A 23666-nucleotide genomic window follows, 5' to 3' on the forward strand; every position below is an offset into this window, starting at 1 on the left:
CAGACTCAAAGTGTGGGCTGCTAGCTTTAGAAGCTGTTATGCTTTTTTTGATTATTAATTCATGTTCTTTTACCTGGCACTGGAACATGCACATCATACAGAGAAAAGGACACATGGGGGAAATCTATATTCTTGTGATAAAAGACCAAAAAAGAAACAGAAGTGCTCTTACTCCAGTTTCTTGATATCGATGATGATTGTGAACAAAGGATATAAAATAGCACCCACCTGGATATGCCCATATGGACATGTGCTTGGTGCTACCAGGGATAACATCCTACAGGGCTTTTGTGCCTAAAATGCAGGTGCATAAAGGCTCTGAATCAGCCCACTGGGAAAGTATAAATTGGTTTCAGGGCTTTCCTTTTTGATAGGAGCTTGTTGTGGCTGTAGTATGACTTGTCTGGGCTGCAGGTGTGGGTTTTCCCAGCCAGGCTGCTTTGCATTGTCTTAGGGGCTTGGTGCTAGCTGGGTGGGTGTGCTTCCTTGCCAGGGTGGGTTATCTGCTCCTGGTGGTTGCTAGGAGGGGGAGTTAAGGCATTTTCTGGAGCAAGTGATGTCTCTATAGGCTTTGCTCCATCTTGGGAAGCTACAGAGATGCTGGGAACCAAGCCTACAAGCAAGAGACACACGGTAGGAAAGCATGGACTTACAACCTCTTTGTGTTTCTGTTGTGGCTGACCCAGTTGCTTAGTGCTTCTTTGTTTTAAGTGTTCCCTATTGTCACTAATGTGCTGATAAACCCACTTTTAATTTTGGGGTTCCTTATAAAGAGATGTTCCAGGTGTCTGCTTCAAAGCTCTGGCAATCCTGAAGGTGCCTGTGGGCTCTGTGAAGACATGTTTGATGCTGGGGGTTAAACCCTATACCATGTGGTGGTACTTCTGTGCTGTGTGGGCTGGTGTGAATCCAAGCCTCTGGGTGTTCCTCTGTTCTTGCAGAAAGGATAAAAGGCCCCTTCTGTGACCAGGTTTTAATTGTGGGTGCCAAGCCATGTTTTCCTTGAGCTGTTGTGTAATTTCAGAGCTTTGAACACAGATCAGAGTCTTATTGTGATGATAACTTTATAGTATTTCCTTAAACCCGTTAGTCTGGGGATCATGATTTGTGGCTATATATTGTAATAGCTTCTTTATTGGGACTTGCTTAAACTCAAGTTTTTGCAAGTTGTCTGAAGGCTGCTTCTTAAGTGTTGTTTCAAGCAGCAGTACAAGATATCAATGTACAGGTTAAACGTGGACAAGTGTAATACCATGTTGAATATGCCGTATCTTGTGGAAAAAAGGTTTGATGCGCACATTCAAGAGGATCTGTTTTTCTAGTGTATGCATCTTATATCCTCTTGTAATGGAGGGCTGCAGTAACAGACTTCAATAAGAACATAAATTTCCTGGCAAGCAAATCTCAGCAGTTTTCTCAATGTTGCTTTTATTTGAGGACAAGATAAAAGTAGATTTTCAATTCCTATGTGAACTTTCTGTATCTCTCTAGCTATATCATTTAAGAATTTGGGAACTGCCTAAACCCAAGAGTCCCTTGTGTGGTAGGAGCTCCCCTTTTACCAGGAAGTGCTGTTTGTTTTTGGCATTTCTTTGGCTACCAGAGCCCATGCCTTGTCCAGCTCTGAACATGTTCTGGTTTTTTGTTTTTGTTAGTTATGATGCCTGCCTAGTCTCCCTTTCTTTCTTTTCATCTTGCCTGTCCCAAAGCACTTGATAAAGGACATCAAGCAAAGCATATGAATAACAGGGATGTGATTAGAGACAGCCAGCATGGCTTTACATGGTAAATCTGGTGGCCTTCTACAATAAAGTGGCTGCACTGGTGGATAAGGGAAGAGCAACTGATGTCATCTATCTTGCCTTCCGTAAGGCCTTTCACATAATGTTCTTGCTGATAAATTTGAGAGATATAGATGGACTATTTGACGGATAAGGAGTTGGCTTGATGGCCGCATCCAAGGAGTCGCAGTCAACGTCTCAGTGTTCAAATGGAAATCGCTACAAAGTGGTGTCCCTCGGGGGTCCATATGGGGACTGGTACTGGTCAATATCTTTATTAATGACACAGATGGATTGAGTGCAATGCTGTGGATGACACCAAGCTGAGTGGTGCAGTTGATACACTGGAAGGAAGGAATGCCATCCAGAGGGACCTTGACAGGCTTAAGAAGTGGCCCCATGTGAACCTCATGAAGTTCAACAAGGCCAAGTGCAAGGTCCCGCACCTGGGTCAGGGCAGTCACCAGTATTGGTACAGGTTGGGTGGTGAATGGATTGAGAGCAGCCATGCAGAGAAGGACTTGGGGATACTGATGGATGAAAAATTGGATATGAACTGGTAATGTATGCTTCTAGCCCAGAAAGCCAATCAGCCTGGGCTGATTCTGTGATGAGTTTTACAGTTGGGAAGACCTAGGCAGAGTGTTTGAACACCATTAGCAGCCCTCAAAATTTCCTTGTTGCTGGGATAAAGATTTGATTTCTGGCCTAATGATATTCCATGCAAAATATTCTAAAAACCAGCCTCTCAGTTTCAGTGGAAAATGCATTATACGGAACAGCAAGAATGAAAGATGGCCACCGGTAACATTTCTTGCCAAGTTCTACTCTTCAAGAGTGCACTTTTTTGTATTTTTTTTCCTCAGACTGACTCCAGGTGCTGTGGCTAAGGGCAAATGTGTGCCCCTCAGGTGGGACTCATGGGGACATCCTGAAAGGATGCTGGCCAGTCCTGGGACATGCTGAATTGTGGAGATGAATTGATGATCCAGAGAGGCATTTACTGCGGCTGGATTGTTTTGCTGGGATAACACTGGATATATTACTGGATAACAAGGGGATGGCACATTAGAATTGGTGAGGAAAGGGTGGGGAAAAGTTTATAGGAACCTACACAAAATGAGTTTTTCTGCAGTTAGGCCTGCAGGAAGGTATTTCTTTGCAAAACTGCAAGCAAAGCTCTTCTGTGACAGAGCAAAGGGCAGAGCACAGCTTGGTCACCACGACCCTAAACCAGTGTGGGTGATAGGGTGAATGCTGCCTGCGGACTTCACCTAATTTCAACCCATTTTTGAGGTGTTTTCTGCACAACACAGATGTGAGTCTGGGTCAGTGTACCTGGGAGAGGGGGGGGAAAATAGCTTTTCTTGGTCTGAGATGTGAAGCAGACATCTCTCATGCTAATTCCCATTTCTGACAGGTATGGCTCCAGAAATACCCTTATCACGTGGCTTTCCCTGTACTTGAGATTAACTTCTTGTATGGCTGGATAAGATTTGAGGCTATAAGTGTGAGATTATAAAATCACTTGGCCTTTGAGATGTTTCCTAGCCAGAGTCAGCAGCTTACGCAAATCCTCTTTTGGGATCAGCTATAACTACTTTCCCTCCACTCCACCCACTCCACGATGGATATTTGTGTGAGTCTTTATTTCACATACGATAATGACCTTGCTGCACAAAACCCCAATGTTTTATCAGCTGTGCTTCTCAAATGGATGTTTTCCTTACGAAGGCTTCGGTGTTTCATGGGAGATACGAAAGTGCTGCTGCTTTTTTTTTTTGTTTTCTTCCCACATCAAAGGTTTGGTAATTCAGCAGATCACCACCACCAGCAGGCTGCTCTATTATACATGACATCCTCCTATGCTCACAGCATGCTCGCTTCAGAAGTACTCTTCAATCCTATGAAACAAGGGCACTCATCACTTTCTAAAGCAGACCCTTATTCTTGTATCAGATACTTGTTTGAAATAGTTGCATGCCATATCTGGCTATGATTCTACGTATGGGAGCTATATTTCTTTATTAGGTTGCATATTTAAGCTGAGTAGCTCTCAGGCTCAGCAAAATGGCTTCAGCTTCCTTGCACCTTGGCACTATGGCTTTGGATACGTTTTGGAGGATGGATGGGATAATTTGGTGTTTTGTGACCACTTTGGGTTTGTAGATAATTCTGCTGTCTTACAGATGCTCTGTCCCACCCTGTCTCACCTTTGTAGAGCCTGGTCTAACCCATTGAGAGTCATCACTAAACAAATATCTGGATTGTCAGCTGAGGTGTGGGTGTTTCATGCCAAACCCGAGGCACAGCTGGGGCTATAAGGGTTTCTACAAGTTTTACGTAGCTGATTCATGAGGGTTAATAATTTTTGATTATTAGAGTTCCAGACCGAAGCTGTGCACAGAGCAGAGGTTCAGCTTTGTAAAAGGTTTTTGGAGGGGAGAGGGAATTTTGAAACTGGGCTGCTTTGCCAATAGAAATTAAAATCGAAAACTAAAAGACTTTACAGAAATGGAAGAGCAACAATTTATCAGTGAAAAATGTTTGGTTTATAGTATGTCTTTTATCACTGATCCATTTTTCAAATGTCTTATTATGAAATGTTTATTTTACATATGCCACTTAAAAATGAGAAATCAGAAGATGGTACACTGATTCTTCTGAAGGTGATATTCTGGGTTTTTCCTTTGTAGTGCAAAATCCAATTAATATTGGACTGATTTTGTATTTGTAGAAAGAGCATTTTCTGCTGGAAAAAGGCTTCAGCAGAACTTTTATCTGCCCAGCAATGCATTGGAGGCTCTGATCCCTCTCTGAGGGAGGAGGCTGATGGCAGGGCTGGCTGGACCACAGCTGGACACATCACAGGATCCAGATGTGTTTGCACCCAGCAGTGCAGCCAGTGCATTTTGCAGTGCTCTGCAGAAATGCTGCTGGCGATTGAAATCAGAAGAGGTGCTTTAGGCAGGTGCCGTTCCCAGGCTGAACGGCTCTGCCTTGGTCCTGGGTGTGTGACAGTGGCTCTTGCTCTGCCCTGGCCCAGCCATGCTGGTTCCAGGGCTGTGTGCTCCTTAGATCAATTCTCTCCTGAAAAAGCCTTGAGGAAAAGTTTCTCGCGTGTCTCTGGCTTGCAACTTCTGTTTCGCAAAGAAATTGGCTCGGAAGGCATGTGGTAAAACCCCAGTAGAGCTGGAGGTAGCTCTGGCTTTGAGAAGCAGAGTTTAGGTTGCAAGCCTTGAAGAGAAACAAAACAAAAAAGTAGATCACATAGCGGTAAGTTAATTAGGTGTAGCGCTTCCCAAGTACATCTGTACTGTGTCGATGGCATTGATTATACGATGTCATCAACCATTTTGGTTCCTTCAATACTGAAATGAACTGGTGCTGCCTAGAAAGAAGAGGTCTGAGCTGCACTGCCATCATTGGAGAAGCGCACTGAGAGAGCAGAGCGGGCAATAAATTATAGTAGTACTCTTCCACTAGCGGCTGTGCACTATTAAGCTGCTAATTTTAGTCTGACTTGATAAAAGGATAGTGGTGCTGACTGCTGCATTCCTGGATTTCAAACTAAAGTACTTTCCATTAATGAAGATGAGGATATATTGACTCGAACCGGAGGAATAAGTGTCTCCTGCTCATTTAATTGGCTCCTTACACTCCCCCTCTGGTGAGCTACTCTGCTATGGGGGGATTATTGTCTCTGCTTGGTTCCTTATGACTTCCTAATTCCTAAAGAATGCATGGTCACCCTAATTGCAACGTATAGTAGAACATCTCCTCTTTTTGCCATAGATACGGCTAGAGCATCAGACAGCATTTCGCACGCAGTCTTGTAGTGATGATCTCTAATTATTGCCATGCTCAGCTGTACAAATGGGTGTTTTGCTTTGTTCCATTGGAGAAGGAACTTAATTACAGAGCCGTGAATGTTGTGCTCACAAGTGCCAGCACGTCGTACGCAACAATAAGAGATTCATTAGGAAAGCTGCCTTGTGGTACAGGCAATGTTCCCTCTCCTCTGCCTGTGCATTAAGTCACTGAGCAACATAAATGTTAACCTATTATGAAAATCAAAACTTAGAAATTGACTCCAGTTCCACATGTAGGGATGGCTCAAAATTCAGAAAACAAGCTCAGTCTTGGCAGGCTTATAATATGATACGCGCTCTTTGTCAACTCACTTAATATGTGATTATGATTATCAGCCCTAGTAATAATGACCAAATAAGCAATTAACGAGGCTGACCTTGGCATGGGCTTAAGACAGAAATGCTATGTAAGTAATCTGAGTCTTGAAAATTAAAATTGTTTCCCTCTAATTTCTCTTCAATAGTAGTTAAATGAAGTGTTTGAGAGGTGGTATGTTAAGCTGGAAGGCTGTGAGTGCCTCCATAGCTTGTGTTATATCCATAAACGTGATGGGACACTGGCATCAAACTGAAATGAAGGGTGAAGAAGATTTCTGTAGCTCCCTTGATTTCTGGTGGGCAGTATCAAATAGAGAATTGATCATCAAAAGTTTGGGCAGGGATTTCTTTTCTGTTTATGATACCGCTCAGGGATGCAGATGGCAACAGTTTCACTGCTGGGAGAGCTGGAACAGGATTTGGTGAGGGAGGATGTTCAGCTTTATCATGAAGTTTTGGTACCTGTCCTCTTAAAACTAATTTTAAATCATTTTTTGGCATAAATCATTTTATCAGAGCATTTTCACCTTTTCCCTGATTTTTATATAAATCTGGGTGATATTTGGGGTATTGACATAATATGGCTGTGGCTGATCATGCCCGTTGGCTGTGTCCGGACCCCAAATGGGCTCCCAGTCATGTAAGAACATCCCAGGACCAGGCAGGTTACTTGATTTCCCTATCCTGTGGGAGTTCTGGGATTATGGGGTCTTCCCCGGTCTCTTGGTGGTCTATGTCAGCCCCATGGGGATGAGTCTGCCTCCCGGGGAGTGATCACATCTTGTTGCCTGATGGTGTGGCTGATCCCGGTCTCAAGCAGGAGATTGCCACCTTGGTTGCAGAAAAGCATTTGGTGGGACTGACTTGAGTAACAACTCTGGTGATAAAACATCCCTCTGTCCTGCTGCCAGCATCTCCTCCGGCTGGCTCTTCTCACTGCTCCAGTGGGACTCTGGACAGCCTGATTGAGAGCTGGGTCCCATCAGATAACTCCCCACAGCTTGGGTGATTAGTGGGGGTTCAGGAGTCTGGAAGATGTGTGCATTGTCCTAGCAGGAACAGGTTTTCTGATACCTGTCACTTAGATCTGGTTCAAAAATATGTTATAACATCAGGCACCCACCTGTTTTTCAACACGTTCTATTTCAGACCCAGTCAGTATTTGGCAGTACAGCTGTAAGAGGCTGATGGGATGGTACTGCCCTCCTTCCCAGTGGTGTGTGTTAAAGGATAACAGCGCAGGGCTGCTGCCATGTAACACAGAGAGAGGGGGCTTAATCCGTAAAACGAAAATGAGTAATAATGCAAAAAGGCTAAGCCAGCCCTGAGTTTTGTTATTAGCTGAGCTCTGTGAAGAGGTGTTGGTTGGAAAGCAAAGCTGCCTTTTGAGGTTTGCAACCAGGACCATGCTCAGCAGCTCCAATGTCAAGTCCACGTTGGGTATTAACAGAAGCAGACCAAATTACTATAATTTCTCATTAGCCTCCTATCAGAACAGACCTGAGAGATGCTGGTGCTTAATCTGGAACAAAAGGCATGTGGGATCCTCAGGTATATTATTGACTCTAAGTGCAATTTGCTCTCACTGGCACACATCTCATATGTTTTTAAAGAAAATCTTTTAAAACATTATTTGTCATGCTTTCGGACTTGCCAGGGCCTGCTGGAGAGTAATGTATCCCTACGACAACGGAGCTCTGATGGCATATCCCACTAATTCATCATCCGCAAATTGAATCCTGATGATGTATTACATTAATACGCCATCAGAAACACAGCCTGCTGATCACTCGAGCTTTAATGATGCATTTGTGTGAACTCTGATCAAAAGGCCACCCTTATGTTGATATATTACTTAACAGTATAACCAGCCCTGTTTGGCAAAAGCCTGTTGTATAAAGCAAAGAACCTGGATTTCCTAGCGTGAGCTGGAGACATCAGATGCATCTTCGGTTCCTGTGTATGTGGTGGTGAAGTGAGGACAAGTGTGAGAGTAAAGCTGCTCTGAAGTCCACTTGTCTGCAAGCTGCTTTAGGGACTTGTACCAGCTCAGCTGAAGTGCGTGGCCTTAAATGCTGCTTGTGTTTGCTTGAGCTGGGTATAAGACATGGGATAATAACTAGCTTAAAGGTTGTTTTTCTTGTGGTCTGGGAAACAACAAAGGAAACCCTATTAATCTTGTGTTTGTACGCTCAGTGGTCCTTCAGCCAGATGGTGTAGAAGGTGTTCAGTACTGTAAAGTATTTAAATGTCAAAATGGCTTTCTTTGTCTTATTCTGGTGGGAAGGGAGGACAGGGGTTGTATCTCATGATCTTTAAATCTGAGTATCCAGAAGGTCAGACCATGACCAGGAACTCGTTTTGCTTGGAGAAGGATCACGAAGGTCCTCCATGAGAAATGTTGGTTACAGGACAGTTCTGGTTTTGTTACCACTGCAGAACGATGCTTTGGATTTGGTGTGGTTTTTAATGCTGAATGGGGAAGTCCATGGTGGGCAAGAAACAAGACAGTAGGAGATCTTTCTCTGAAGAAAGGAGTCTATTGGATTTTTTTTCTTTTTTTCTGACTTTGACTGAATCCTGGTGTAACGGGGGATGGCTCTAATTCCAAAGTGCAAGCCATGCACTTATCTCACTTGTCATGGGTTGTGGCAGGCTGGGGAAGAGGCATGTGACAACATACATGGGGCAGGGGGACCTGAACGCCTCTGTCTCAGCTCTGAGCTGGCTGTGTGTAAGCAAACTCCTGGTTGCCAGCTGCAGACCCGTGTTTATGTACCTGGTTCTTGGGCTAACACAGCCCCGTGGAGTCAAAGAAACCTCCTGCCACCCTTCCCTAACTCAGAAAGGAGATGTCTGTGGTGCCCAGCAGTGTGACATCCTGCTTGACTTTACCCTGTTCCCTCTCTTGGGACAATGTGTTCAAAGCCAGTCATGAGCTCCTGAGCATCTTGCCTAATTCTTCCTTCAGCTGGCAAAGCTTTTATGGAAGTTCAGTTCCTTTTTCTGCACATATTCTGCATTTACAGAATACACTAACCGTTGCATATGATCTCAGCACCTTCATCCTAATGCTGTTATACTCTTTCTAGAAGAGTACCTTGGATGAAAAGTGCAGTTTGCTGAAGGACAAATTTCTGTTGGTAATAGAGCAGTCCCAGAAGATAAGGACTATTTTTTCCTTAAGTAATTCCTCTCTGAGACCCAGAGGGTTGGAGATGAGGGTTTGTGTGTCTTCCTGCTACATGTGCCAGAAAGAGAAATGTTAATCCCAAGAGCAATTGGAGACTTCACCTGGCACAGGAGTCACTGCCAGGGATCCACGGGTCTGTGCCAAGAGATGACTTTGACAAAATCCATAATGCCAGTGCTCCAGCAGGATTGGGTTTGGAAGATGCTTCTCTTGCCCAGCTCAAGCTTTTGCCTTCTTTTAGGTTCAGCTCTGTCTCTTATCTCTGCCCTGGGTCACTCCTTGGGATAACCCATGATCCAACAGTCACTGCCAGCAGCTGTCCCGCAGTTGGCAGAGGGCATCCCTTAGTATTTGATGAGCAAAGTGTCACATCTGGACAGCGAGGGGTCTCGGGGGCCATCCAACATCAGTGCAGCCAGCCAAGTGATAGGGGTGCCCTGGATGAAGTGTTTGCCCTGGATTCAGCTGTTTCGCTGTCAGACTTTCCACTTTAAAAGTATGGCTACTGGCCTTGCAAGTCCCACTGGTTTTCCATTTCAGGAAAGCTTTATAGTTTTTTAGAGATTATCTTCTTAACTCTTTCCTACCTGTGAGCTCACAGCAGAGATATTTTTTTCTTGTAGGCTCCAGGCCAGGTAGTAATGCCACTCTAAAATAGAAGCAACAGTGGCAGCAGCAGTGTGAAATCTTTCTTATTTGATTTTGATTGAGTGCACTGTTGGTGAGGCACTATAATGCCCAGAGTCAGATCTATATTTCAACATTTCTGGAGAGTTCATGCCCCAGCCTCCTGTTGTGTGCTGTAAATAACCTTGTTTGAGTGCCACAGTGCTTCTCATTTCTCATCCTTCACATGTCCCTGGGTGGGAATCTGCGTATGAGTCTATGCTGAGCTCTCTGCTCTGTTCCGAGCTGGTCTTGGAAAAAAAAAGGAGGGGTGGAGAAATGGGACACATGACACATGTGGACCCAAAACATAAAAGTGCATGCAGATCCCTCTTTTTGTGAACCTGGTCTACATGCCCCTGCTTGAGGAGGGATTTGGACAAGGGGATCCCAAGTTGTCCCTTCTGACCTCAAGGATAACATCTGAACTTCATGAAACACATATGATGATTAGCAGTATAAGAACAGTAATTTTAAACTAGAGAGACACAAGCCTGGGAGACAGCTAAAAATGTAGACACTCAAGTGGCATCTTTTGTCTGGACCCAAGTAGATCCTGAGTCCTGCAGGAAGTAAAGGGCCATGGCTGATCTATGGGTAGAGGTTCTGACCCAGTCTCCACTTCATAGTAAGTGGCAGTTTAGCAGCCAAGCTTTTAGTGGGGGGTGACAGGATGGGGCATCTTCTTTCTTGAGGAAGGCTGAAGTGACTTCTTCAGCAGGCCAATGGCTCCTTGAAAGCAAAGTTTATTGCTGATTTTTGTGATGATATGTAAGAAAAAGAAGCCCTTACCAATTTTATAGAGGATATAGTGCACCCAAGACTTGGGCAAAATACTTTCAGCATAGTATAACCTGCTACCAAACATCAGCTGAGATATGATAGCAATTTATACGTGTGTTCTTACTTCACAAGAAAATCAAAATACTATTACTTAATTCTCTGTCAGTGCAGAATAAGCTCAACGGTGGTTTTTTTCATGTGTCATTGGTCAACGCTGCTTATGAGGAAAATTGCCCTAGCCCAGTAGCTATATGGTAACTTAAACTCAGGACAGTTGTGGTTGAGTCTTGTGAAATAGATTTGGTTTTGGCAAAGCACAGGCAAACTGGGGTTTATTGGTATCTGTTGCCATTTCAGAAAGATGGAGGATGTATTATTTTTTTCTTTGGAGGTACTTAATGTGCCTGTCGTACAGCACTGAGAGTGTGTGTCCAAGAGCAGCCCTGGTTGCTCCCCAAGCCTGTAGTGGGAGGTGGTCTTTCTTCTGGTTCTGGAACTTGCTGGAAGAACAGAGTCCCTCAGACCCCTCAGCATCAACCCATTCTTGTTTGGGGTGGCCTGGTCTGGTTAATCACGGCTGGGGGCTGTGCTGAGGCCCCAGTTAGCAGCAAACATGCTATGTGGTCTGGTGGTCCTTTGTAGAGAGGCTTCAAATGCATCTCTAGAGGTCCCTTCCAACCCCTACCATTCTATGATTCTGTGTGCTAGCAAAGGGTAGTGACATCTCCTGTGGACCTGGGGTTGGTTAAGTGCAAAGTGGAGGCTGTACACCCAAACTAAAGATAGGCTGAGTGCTGTCAACTCAGCTGTGCAGAAGTTGGAACATTTTCCTTCAGAGTGATTAATCTCATCTTCTGGCAGATGTCTAAGGTAAGTCAGATGAATCGCCCTTTGCATGTGTCTATCTTTGAACTCCAAGAGTGAGGAAGAGCAGCCAAGTTAAATGTATAACTATTGGTCATATGAAATTAAGTGAGATGTATCTTAACCATTGTGTAAATTCCATAAATATTGCACGTCATAGCATCTTGCACCAACAGAAGTTTATAGCATTATTTAAAAAAAGTGAAAACCTGTAAAAACCTCTTTCTACAAAACGCCCTTTTCCTGTCTTCTAATGTGTTCTCTGTAGACTTCATCAGCAAAGTTTTTTTTGTCTCTCTTGGTAGAAGCTCTCTCTTTCTCAACCAGATTGGCTCTGTGGGCTGACTAACCTATAATTGAGATAAGCAAGAGTTAGCATGACTAACCTGTGACAGAGCCCAGAGCAAAACAAGGAATGAGCAGATTAGCTGCCGCTAAGTAATTCAAATTCCTAAGCAAGACAGGAGATAAAGAAAAGAGTGTACAGCTGGGTGATGAGTAAGCAGAGACATTACTAGTCTCAGACAAAGAACTGGGAAGAGTGTTATGGGGGATCATTTTCTTGGAGAAAACAAGGGTCAAATGAACTCCTTCAGTGGTGCATCCTCAGGTTCCCAAGACAGCAGGCTGCCCAGATCGTGCTGCTAGGGAATGCCTACCCTGCTTGCTCCTGTACAGCTTCATGTGTATCCCTGAAAGCTCCTCTTACAGGATGGCTTGCCTTCCCCTTGCTGGCTGATGGTGGTTGCCTGATGCTTGGACTCAGCCCTGTGACAATAGAGCTGAAAGAAAACTGCACCTGACCTTGAGATGGGCTTTGAAGGTCACTGTTCAGCTTGGAGGAGAGACACTGATCATGTTTTGAAATCACCCAGCCATTGCAGACACTAATGTTTCTACACTGTTTTCTTCACGGAAGTTTTCTGTATTTGTCTATATTCCCTTTGTAAATCTAAGGAGCAAGAGAAGGCCAAAGTCCAGCATCAGCTCAGCTGTTTAAACCTGTTTTAATAGAATCATAAAATCATTTTGGTTGGAAAAGACCTTTAAGATCATCAAGTCCAACTGTTGACCTAGCACTGCCAAGTCCAACCACTAAACCCTGTCCCTAAGCACCACATCTACATGTGTTTTAAATACCTCCAGGGATGGTGACTCAACCACTCCCCTGGGCAGCCTGTGCCAATGCTTGACAACTCTTTTGGTGGAGAATTTTTTCCTAATATCCAATGTAAACCTCCCCTGGCACAACTTGAGGCTGTTTCCTCTTGTCCTATCGCTTGTACTTGGAAGAGGAGACCAACACTCACCTGGCTACAACCTCCTTTCAGGTAGTTGTAGAGAGCGATCAGGTCTCCCTTCAGCCTCCTTTTCTCCAGGCTGAACAACTCCAATGTTGCTAAGGCTGATGTTATAGCACAACTGCTTGTTCTGGTAGGTGACCAAGAAGCCTGTTCATGGGAGACAGGAAGAAATTAGTCCCTGCATAGACCTGACAGAAGGACCTGGCTTGACTTGTGTGAAACACAAGGTGCAAGTGAAGAGTAGTTCAGTGCAGTCACACCTCACTGCTATGTGCTGCCAAGAAGCCTGAGGACAATAAAATTGCATTTTATTTTCTGAACACTCTGGGGAGTGTTATGGAGCATCTAAGCCACTACCTCTGCATTGTAGCCTCCAGAGCTGGGTCAATTTCTGTTGCAGAGGTAACTTCTGGTCTTCTGGAAATGCTCCCCGCTGAAGGGCTGAAGATCACTTGGACAGTGCCATCCAGATGTGGTCAGAAGGCCATGTCTGTCATGCACTTGCACCCCAAAAAGATTCCAGAGGGGCTGGGTGACATCCAGCAAAACAAGTTCAGTTACTGCATGATATCAAAGATATTAAAGGCAGTAGGAGGTTGGTTTGTTGTTTGGAAAGGAGAATGGCTGAGGCTGGTAGCTCACATATGACCTATGAAAGATGAGTATGGTCAATGCTTCTGTCAAAGACATTTACTGGGGACTCTGTTTCTTGTTATTTCCAGTTAACAGACCCTGAAGCATTTCCCTTGTGAAATGGATTCTCCAAAGCCCCCACACAATGTTGAATGAAAACCAGATAAGATAAAAAGTTAAATAAAAGTTTTGGAGATATGCTTCCTTGTGGTGACCAAGAGCAAGAAAAAAATTAGTTAAGTCTTTTTGTAATTTTTGGGTTTGAGTTTTTTTTCAGTTTAATTTTTAAGATTTAAGTAGGAGATCGAGGCTTGGAGCTCAAAATATTCAGCATGTGGTAGTATATATTACAATATAATGTCATGATGGGCTAATTGCTGATTATCATTATAAACTAGCGATGATGGATGGGGCGGAGAAAAGGGATGGAGCCAATGACCTTGGAGCATTCCAAGGTAAAAAGACTCAAGGGCTCAGTTATCCCTTTCTCTGCGTTCCCTCTGGTACCTCAGTACTCGCTGGTGCCGTTGTAAATTAAGGCAGAACTTGGCTCTCTTTCCCAAAGCAGACTTTCAACAGGCATTTTTTTGGGCTGTCTGTAGGGAGTCTCAGTAGTCAGCACAACATGTCAGTAGCCTAAAGCTCAGCAGAATGATCCCAGCATAAAAAAATCTGAAGAGCACAGAAGAACTGCACCAATGGTCTTATGATGCAAAATGTCAATATTGTGTGAAACTGGAAAATAAAATGGATCGACGAAGATATTCCTACATCAGCAAACTAGCCAGTGTGCTTTCTGGACATGTGGAGGCTACAGTTACTGTTACTACTCCAGGTGCATTAGCTTGGGATTTATTGTTAGTGGACACTCCATGGGTGTGATAACAATATTTAACGTGTCTGAGGGGGGAAAAAAAAGTGCTTCTCTTTTATAGGGACGTAGTCCTGAAAAGTAGATTTTTGACAAGAAAATATCAAAGGGTTAAAAACAATTACATAGCTTTTAAATTTAGTAATAATGAAATATCCATGGAAAAAATGGTGCTCAGGATCTGTTCCAGTTTTTCATCACTGTGTGTATGTATTCTTGAATATTTGTGCTAGAAAGGGCCCCAGAAACACGTGTAACCCTAAGTCTGTGACCTTGGTCACTGAAATCGATTGGTGTGCTGATTTGCTTGAATGCTTTGATGGCAGGAATCCTACTGACAGCAAAGGATAACACAGGAGTTAAGATTCAGTATCTTGCCCTGGAAGCGATGTCTCTTAATTTCAAAAATTCGAGTTGACAAATGGATCTGTACCACAAGACCTGTTGTGATTGCTGCTGAAATGCTTTCCCAGAGCATACTGCACCTGCAAAGTGAAAGCCTCCTGGAGTACGGTTTTATCTAATTGTGACGAGGATGATTATGAAATGCATCCATTACTTAGATTGCATGAGTTCTGTCAAAATAGGGATCCATTATGCTGGGAGTGATACATGCACCAGATACTGCTATTTTAGCAAGCTCATTAGGAAACACAAACAGATGAAAGGTAGGGGGTAGAAGAAATATATATTATGAGTGAATATAGGGCTCAGGAACAATTTTGCTTTTATGCTTAGATGTCTTTGCTGTACGGTAAAACTTATACGGTGCTTTAATTAAAGTCCCCAAAACAGGACTTGAGTAAGAAATGTGTTTATTAACTTTACACCAGCTATTCACATAACGGTGATTCTGATCTTTAAATGTTAAATCCCAGGTTTCCTGGTAAAGACAACATGAAAATTTAAATGTTCCTTGTAGGAGCATATGTTATTTTACAGCTTCTAGAACAACATGTTCCAAGTAGGGACAAGCAGCTTTCTGACTGGAAAAAAAATTCTTAAGATAATATTTGAGAGGCAATTCACAAAAAGCATGTATTAATAGAGACAAAAAACCTTGCTTGCATTATTTCCAACTGTGTGGTTACTCTTGACATTCTTGAAATAAAGCATAGGTTAAAACAATGGCTGTCATATACAGTATGGCATAATCATTATGAGCTTGATGGATAAGAAAATTGTGTTTGAGCTGTGAATTGGGAAAACTTTTGTTGGGCTTTAACAATTCAACACAGATAGGCAAGAAGGAAGCAACAGCAAACTGTGTGGGTCTGAACTCTTCTTGTGTCATTGGTAGCGACTTCAAATGAAGTGCAGGAGAGCACCAAACCCACCTCGGTGATCGTCCTGCTTCTTATCAGGCTCAATGTCAAATAAACGTCACAAAGATTTAAAGCCTCAGTGATAAGGGTCCAATTGGAAATGCGCTTCTATTAAGCATTTATAGCAATGTGATATTGCCTGTTAACCAAACAGAATTTAAAACACTTGAGCTGTTGTGAGATGCAATTCTCATGGTCTGATACTAGTTTGCATTGATCACTTTTATGACACAATCATCATCTTGGAGATTCAGCTTTTGCTGCAAATGTGAGGCCACCATAATTTGCAAATATAATAACCTGTGAATTACTAATGAGACAGCCTAAGGATCTTGGTGTGGCAATCGTTTAAAACCAGTCTGGGCATGGGTTGTTTATCAGGCCTCCTCTACTATAAGGAGCATTTGCTGCATTCAGATTCTGGTTACAAAATATTTATGGGATCTAATCCATAGGTGAGCCGCATTTGCAGTAATGGGATCAAGGTTTTCAAACGCAAGTAGAGGTGGTGTGAAGACAGCTGTATCTGGAAGGGCTTTGTTTTGTCTCTCCGTGGAAGAGATTTGATATGAATGATAAACAATTGTATATCAAATGCCATAGTCAAAATGGAAGAGGTTTTAAATCCTGGAGTGCATGCGACAGTTTTACTGGGACACACGTAGGTCAGGAAGTTGCTCTGTATAAACTGGCTGTAATTGAGAAATTAATAGAAATACTAGTGGAAAAGCCAGCTTTACCAGTAGCTTTGAAGAGGTTTGAGTCCGCATACCTGACTGGTAGCACTTAATGCTCTCTTTCCATGTATATAGATAAAATCAGGATGGCAGTCGTAGTGATGTAAAAGTTAACCTCATTAATGGACACCATAATTTCTTGTAACAGTCTTAAATTTTTAAATGGCACTGTTTACTTCTGACCATGGCTGGTGTAATGAGGATAAGAAATGCACACATTGAGGTTTCTCTGCTGTCACCCTTCCAGGCATAAATATGCGATGTGAACTTTTACCAGCTGGAATGGTTATTCTGGTGAATCATTAAATTTCCTTTCTCTAGAGTTATTAAAAAAAAAAAAAAAAAAATCCTCTCTGGCCCCAGTGAATGAGTGACAACTTCTCCTGGATGACAGTCAGAGGAAAAGCAAAAGGCCACGTCTTCTGCTGGTGCACGCTGGCAGAGCTTCATGGGTGCTGCATCAATTTGCATTGACAGAGTGTCTGGCCCAGTGGCTATGAAAAGTTCAACATGAAGCATTGGGTGGGCTAGGAGAAAACAGCTGAATAATATTTCAGGAAAGTGCCAGAGAGAAAAGCACATGGTATATTTAAAACAGTCTTTCCCTTAATTAGTGCTTTAAGTGATGCCAGACTGTATGATGTGTGTCCCATTCTTTAGGATTAATGAGCAGCTACCATTACACTTTTATCTCTTATGGCTTGGGTTTGCGTGGCAAGGTTTTGGTAGCGGGGGGGCTACAGGGGTGGCTTCTGTGAGAAGCTGCCAGAAGCTTTCCCTGTGCCTGACAGAGCCAATGCCAGCCGGCTCCAAGACGGGCCCGCCCCTGGCCTAGGCCGAGCCCATCAGCGCCTCTGTGATAACATATTTAAGAAGTAGAAAAACACTTAGAGCTTTTGCAGCCGGAGAGAGGGGTGAGAAGATGTAAGAAACTCTGCAGACACCCAGGTCAGTGAGGAAGGAGGGGGAGGAGGAGCTCCAGGCGCCGGAGCAGAGATCCCCCTGCAGCCTGTGGTGAAGGCCATGGTGAAGCAGGCTGTCCCCCTGCAGCCCATGGAGGAAGGATGAGGGGGTGTAGAGATTCCACCTGCAGCCCGTGGAGGACCCCACGCCGGAGCAGGTGGAGGAACCTGAAGGAGGCTGTGGCCCGTGGGAAGCCCACGCTGGAGCAAGCTCCTGGCTGGACCGGTGGACCCGTGAAGAGGGGAGCCCACGCCAGAGCAGGTTTGCTGGCAGGACTTGTGACCCTCTGGGAGGGACCCCACACTGGAGCAGTTTGCTCCTGAAGGTCTGCACCCCGTGAGAGGGACTCCATGCTGGAGCAGGGGAACGATGAGAGGAGTCCTCCCCCTGAGGATGAAGAAGCGGCAGAAACACCGTGAGATGAACTGACCGTAACCCCCACTCCCTGTCACCCTGTGCCGCTGAGGGAGGGAAGGTTGAAGCCGGGAGTGAAGTTGAGCCCGGGAAGATGGGAGGGGTGGGGGGAAGTGTTTTAAGAGTTGATTTTATTTTCTCATTCCTCTACTCTGCTTTGCCTAGTAATAAATTAGATGAATTCCCTCTCTAAGTTTGGTCTGTTTTGCTCGTGACAATAATTAGTGAGTGATCTCTCCCTGTCCTTATCTCGACCCACAAGCGTTTCGTTATGCCTTTTCTCCCCTGTTTATTGAATGAGGGGAGTGAGAGAGTGGCCCTGGTGGGCACCTGGCCCCCAGCCAGGCTCAACCCACCACACAAATATACAGCAAAATGAAAATGAACAGGGGAAAAAAATACAGCTTAAACCAGTGATATTTACAAAAAAGATAATTGGCTACATGCAGCCTAAGGTGGAGGTGTTATAGTGGCTGTTTTTAATCAGTTCATACACATGTTCTCAATCTTGATGTATCTATGGGACTATCTTGCTGTGACCATGACTAATTATGCACACCAATCATGCATTGCTTTTAGTTATAAACAAGTTAGAGCAAGAAAATGCTGATACACAGTTCAGCCTGAAGTTTCCCAAGGGCTCCGAGTCTGTCAAATTAGCAGGACAGAAATATCTGGTCGAGTGTTAAGAGACTTCCACTTTTTTCTCTGTAGCGTCTTCTTCACTTCAGTGGGCATCTTCATGGACCAGGTACACATATCTTTATTTTTCACCTTCTGTGCTCTGTTTTGCTCACCCTGGGTTTGCTGTTTGTTTCCCGCGCTTAGGCTTTGGATCTAGGGCTGCTTAATGCAGACATTTATATCTAGTATCTGCATTTAAAGTATTATTGGGGTGTGTGTGCATATGCTTTTTTTTTCTTCCAAGATCAGTACTTTAAGCACAAAAATTTATCAGTAAAGACTGATAGGATGGAATTTACCTGATAACTTTCAGAATAGGGCTGGTTTGTTGAAATTATGTCTGGGATTATGAGCAGTGTCTTGTGTACGTGTGCAACACCATTGAATATAATACATGCCAGTGAGCACAGGGATCAGAGTTTGCTGTTCATTTACAGTTTTTCATCTCAAAAATGATGGACTACATCAAGATCAGTTTTAGGTTGAAGCTAATTTAGATCTTCTTTTTGCTTTAAATTGAGAGAGAAAAAAACCCCATCGATTTCACATAATCCTTGCGTACAGCAGATAAAATAGTGTGTTCTTTGGGGTAGATTAAAAAAGCATTAATAAAGGATCAAGAATACTAAAGTTAACAAGTGGCCAAAGGACAAATCCTTACCTGTGGTGTTTTAGTAGCAAGAACTGTTCACCCAGATGTTGCAGATGATTGTTCAAGTATCTCTGCTGCCTGTGCCAAGCCCCTGCATCCCAGGATGGGGCTCTAAGTGCTGTGCAAAAATATCTGGTGAGCTTGCACGTGCTCAGCCTCTTCTGCTGACCCTCAGCTGAACAATCATTTTATCTGGGAATAGAGCTGTAGATAAGGTTGTGGGCTGCCTGTCTGTAGGACTCTTGCACAAAATGCAACACCTCAAGCAGAGGCTGTTTCCTGCAGGCAGGATGGAAACCGGCAGCACCCGCACCTACGCCCTGAGCTCCTGGTAGCCAAGGGAGGTGGAAAGTGCCTTGGACAGAGGAAAAAGTAGGAGGGGGCAGAAAAAAAAATCACCGCAAATAGAGACAGGATGTGGGCTTTGTTTCCTTAATCTGGAGGAAGTAGTTTAATGATCAAATTATTGGATCTAGGACTGGGGGTTATGGTGACTGTTGTCACTGCTGTCATGTTGGAAGGATCTGAGTCCTTTTCCTATTACTTTTTTTGATCTGAAAGTGTTTAGTAAATTTTTACTGAAGTGTTTTAGTAAATTAAAGTTCAATCTTCTAATAGTTTCCAACTGCATCTTTTGGCAAATTTTCTGTTCTCCAGGAACAGCTTTCCTACTTTTAGTTAGCAAGTAAGCAAATAATTAATTTCAAAGAATCAGTAAGCATAGAGAAATCATGATCTGATTAATCTAATCTATTCAGTGCTGTGAGAACTTACCCCCCCCCGCAATGAATGCAAATCCTTGGTAAGACAGAGTTGGAATGCTTGAATGGATCTAGAAATTGCAAAATAAGAGTATGTGCAAGCAAAACAATTACACGCCTATGGATTGAAACCCCTTCCCTCCCTGATGAATAAACCACATGATTTAAAACAAAAGAGGGGAGGCACTACCAGTCTAGCTTTTCAGCTGTGTCTCTTTTCTCAGAGATGTTGATCTGTGCCACCTGAGAATATCAGAAAGGAGGGAATGCATGTGCAATTTTCACAAGCTTTCCTGTAAGTACCACAGTTTGCCTCCATCTTCATTTTGGAAGCACAAGGGATTCACATTTGAGTTTTGTTTTTGGGGGTCTGTGGGTTGAAACATCAGCTGCTTAGAGAAGGTGCCAATTCAGATTTCTTTTTAAAGGATGTTTGTATTTATGTATTCTTAAGCAGACATTTATATATTAGGCCATGACAGATAAAATATTCTTTCAGTTTCTCTGTTTGCCAGGACTAGTGTGATCTTATAGAATAATGATTGGTAGCAGGGTTTCATTGAGAAATTCTGCATTTTCCAATAAGATGGAAGGAGATGTAACTTCTAAGGAAAATCCCAGATTCAAGAAGTCCTCACTCTTCGTTTCTCAGATGGGACAGGAGAGGGCAAATGTACTCAAACCCCTCTTCGTTTAGACTGTAGGGCAATGCAGTAGCCAATTTGAATATGTTGGCGATCGCAGAAGAATGAAAATGATGTTTAAGAGGTTTCTTCCATTCTTTGTCAAGTGGACCCTGTTGAGAACAGCAGCCTGTGTGAACTGTTCAAGGGAACCCTTGGTAAATGTCATGGTGAGGGGAGCCATGATGGCATGTATAGTTAGGTGTTGAAGGGAAGCCAAAGCTCAGTGCAGGCAAGAAAGCTAGCTACCTTCCACGCAAACTTAAATATTTATGTTATTTCCTGGAAACATGAAAGGAAAATGTTGATACTTTCCTATGAATGTGACTTTTAAAGTTGTTTTTTTTAATTCTTGAAACATCCAAATTCATCTGTGGAGCTAGTGCTGTGAATTTTGATTTGTTATCATTGTTATTCCGTCAAGACATCTTCCTGCCTGTAGGTTGGAGCTTTAGTGAGTTTGAGAGAAATGCTGAAGGAGTGAAAGTGAGACCCCTCTTGTAGACAGCACTGTATGTCCTGTGCAACTTCAACCACGTGGATGTGTGGGGCTGCCCTGATTTCTTTCTCATGAGGGGCTTCCATTGTTTTGCAAGAACAGGGCAATCCTAGGAGTTTATGTATGAAACAGTTATAACATCTGAGAAAGGAGAAAGCCATGCTTACTATATGCTACTGCCGAAAAGCTTCCCTTTGATCTGCTCAGGATCCAGATCAGGTTTGTCATGGATCGCCCTCCCTGTTCTGTGCTTTGTGTTGCTTGGGTTTTTTGAACACCAGAGCTTTACAGGGAAGATGGGTGAAGACAAACCCGCACATAGTGCAAGATGTGAAAGGAGTTGGGTGGAGGAGCTTGTATGTACACATACATCTATATGTGAAATGGGAGATGTAGAGACTCTCCACCAGCAATAATGGGTTAGAAAAGGACCAGGATGCAACAGGGGAAGGGACAGAGAAACTAGGTGGTATCAACCAAGGGTAAGTTATAAAGATCCAAAAGAACAAGATGGCTAAAAGCACGATGACAACAAGAGCAGATGTGCTGTACAAATCTCTCTCACCACTGGCCTCGCTCGAACCCGGGAGCTCACCCCAGCATGCAGCATAGCTGCTGCTGCTCAGGCAGGACTGGCGGTGGTGCTAATTAGGGTGGTGTGTTTTATGATGGTACTGTTAAACAGGGTTATTTATACCATCGTACTTTTCACTTTATCGCTTGCCGAGTTCAAAGCGTTCTCATTTCGGATAATGAAGCTCAGTGTTTTCGTACCTCGTGATGTCCCATTATTTTGCAAAGACACCGGTGTCGGTAAGGTACGGTGAGCTGACAGTTTTATTCATTGACTAGTGTTAAATACTCATATTCTGTATGGAGCTATTATGCGTGTTGTACTTTAGATAATGGGCTGTAAATAATAACAAAATCTAGTTGCTGAATGCCCTTATAGGTGACATTAAATTTCATGAAGAAATATGTTAAAGCCATGCGGAAATAATTTCCACAAGACAGCCTTAATTTTCAGCCTCAATTTCTAAATATTGCCTATTAGGTTCTGTGGCCTCTGGAGATTTCATTTTTATTCAATGATGACAAATGAAATTTCTTTTTAAGAATATCAGTTCACCAAATAAGCCTGCATGGTATTTTTATGGTACTCTGGAATCCTCGGAGCGGTGCCTGGGACTTGTGCAGAGCAGCTCACCTGGCTGCTCATCCCTGCACAGCAGAAAAGCAGAAACTTTTCCCACTAACACCGGAAGAGTGGTGAAGGATGCAAATGTAACCTGAGAACAACTTTTCTTACCCCTTAAATCTTGATAGGCATTCACTACCTATTGTCAGAAGTCATTATCAGTGTAATAGGTTTCATCCCTCTGGAAATGATAAAAAAAAAAGTTGTTTCCATAGGTAGATTCTAAAAAAAAGATGGGCAAACCTGCCTTCCTTTCTAATGAGAAGGAATTCCCCTTGCTAAGGCTGTGTATGTGTGGAGATGGCCTCTCCTGCCCTCCTCCGCTGGACAGCTGGGCAGAAGATGCCAATCGTAAGGAAAGACCAGGTCGCCTTAAACTACTTGTTGCCCTCGTCTTCACATTTGATCTTAATTTCTGTGCAATATTCAAGATTTTTTTTAATCTGTAGTTTGCAGCAGATGTCTATAAATGGGACTGTCAAGTTGCTCTAAGTGGAGATCTGTCAAAAAAATAAAACAAAGTGCACGAGAGTAAGAATCAAGCCGCCCCAATTGTTTGGGTGATGGAAGCTTGAATATGGACTACTTGGCATATATCCGGCATCAATACTTTAGGAGTGTATTCCTTGGAGGGCTAAGGAAAGGGGATGTGACCCCAGCCTGTTGAGATCCAGCTGGCCTGCAGGTGAGTTGAATGGGTAGACCCAACATGTCCATGTGATGCAGCAAACCTGCCATGGGCCAATGACCATGAGTAGAGTGGGGCAAAGCTGTGTGGAAAGGATTTCCCATGGCTTGAGAGAGAGGAAACAGAAATACTCATTTTAAAATACTTTTGTATTAAAAGAGCTCTACCACCTGTGCACCTCAGTGGCATATTTAGTGAAATCACTGAAGAAATGCCTTGGAGGCAGCTTCCACAGGTTGCAGGAAGGTGGAGCTGAGTACCCAGAATTTTGCATTTGTTATTGTGCTCCAGGAGCAGACAGAGATTTCAACTGAAATGGGAACTCCCATTAGGCCAGGTACCATAAAAATACATGAGAAGGATATTACTCACCTCACTCACATTTAGTTATTTACTTTTTGGTGCAAACCAGCCATTAATGTTCTTTTATAAACAGTGGAGGTAAGAGTAGCTCTCCATATGTTCTTTTATCTTGGCAGAACATGAGTTATCTTATGGAATTATCTTTCCTTATTAATAAAGGAGTGTTTGAGAGCTGCTTAGGATGAGTACCCAAATTTTTGTATGTCAGTGGATAGCCCACATGGACAAAAAGAGAGGAAAGGTTGGGAGAGGAGCCAGACTTGCCCAAGGTTAGCAGTTTATTCAGGAGTAAAATCCAAGACTTCTGGCTTGCAGTTCAGTTCTCTATCCAGTAGAGAAAAACCCTCCCCTTGGAGGAGGGAAAAAAAATAAGGGAGGGAAAGTCAGCATGGATTTTCACTGAGCAGTAGATAA

The sequence above is a fragment of the Grus americana genome, chromosome 5 (genome assembly GCF_028858705.1).
Source record: "Grus americana isolate bGruAme1 chromosome 5, bGruAme1.mat, whole genome shotgun sequence".
Lineage (NCBI taxonomy): Eukaryota > Metazoa > Chordata > Aves > Gruiformes > Gruidae > Grus > Grus americana.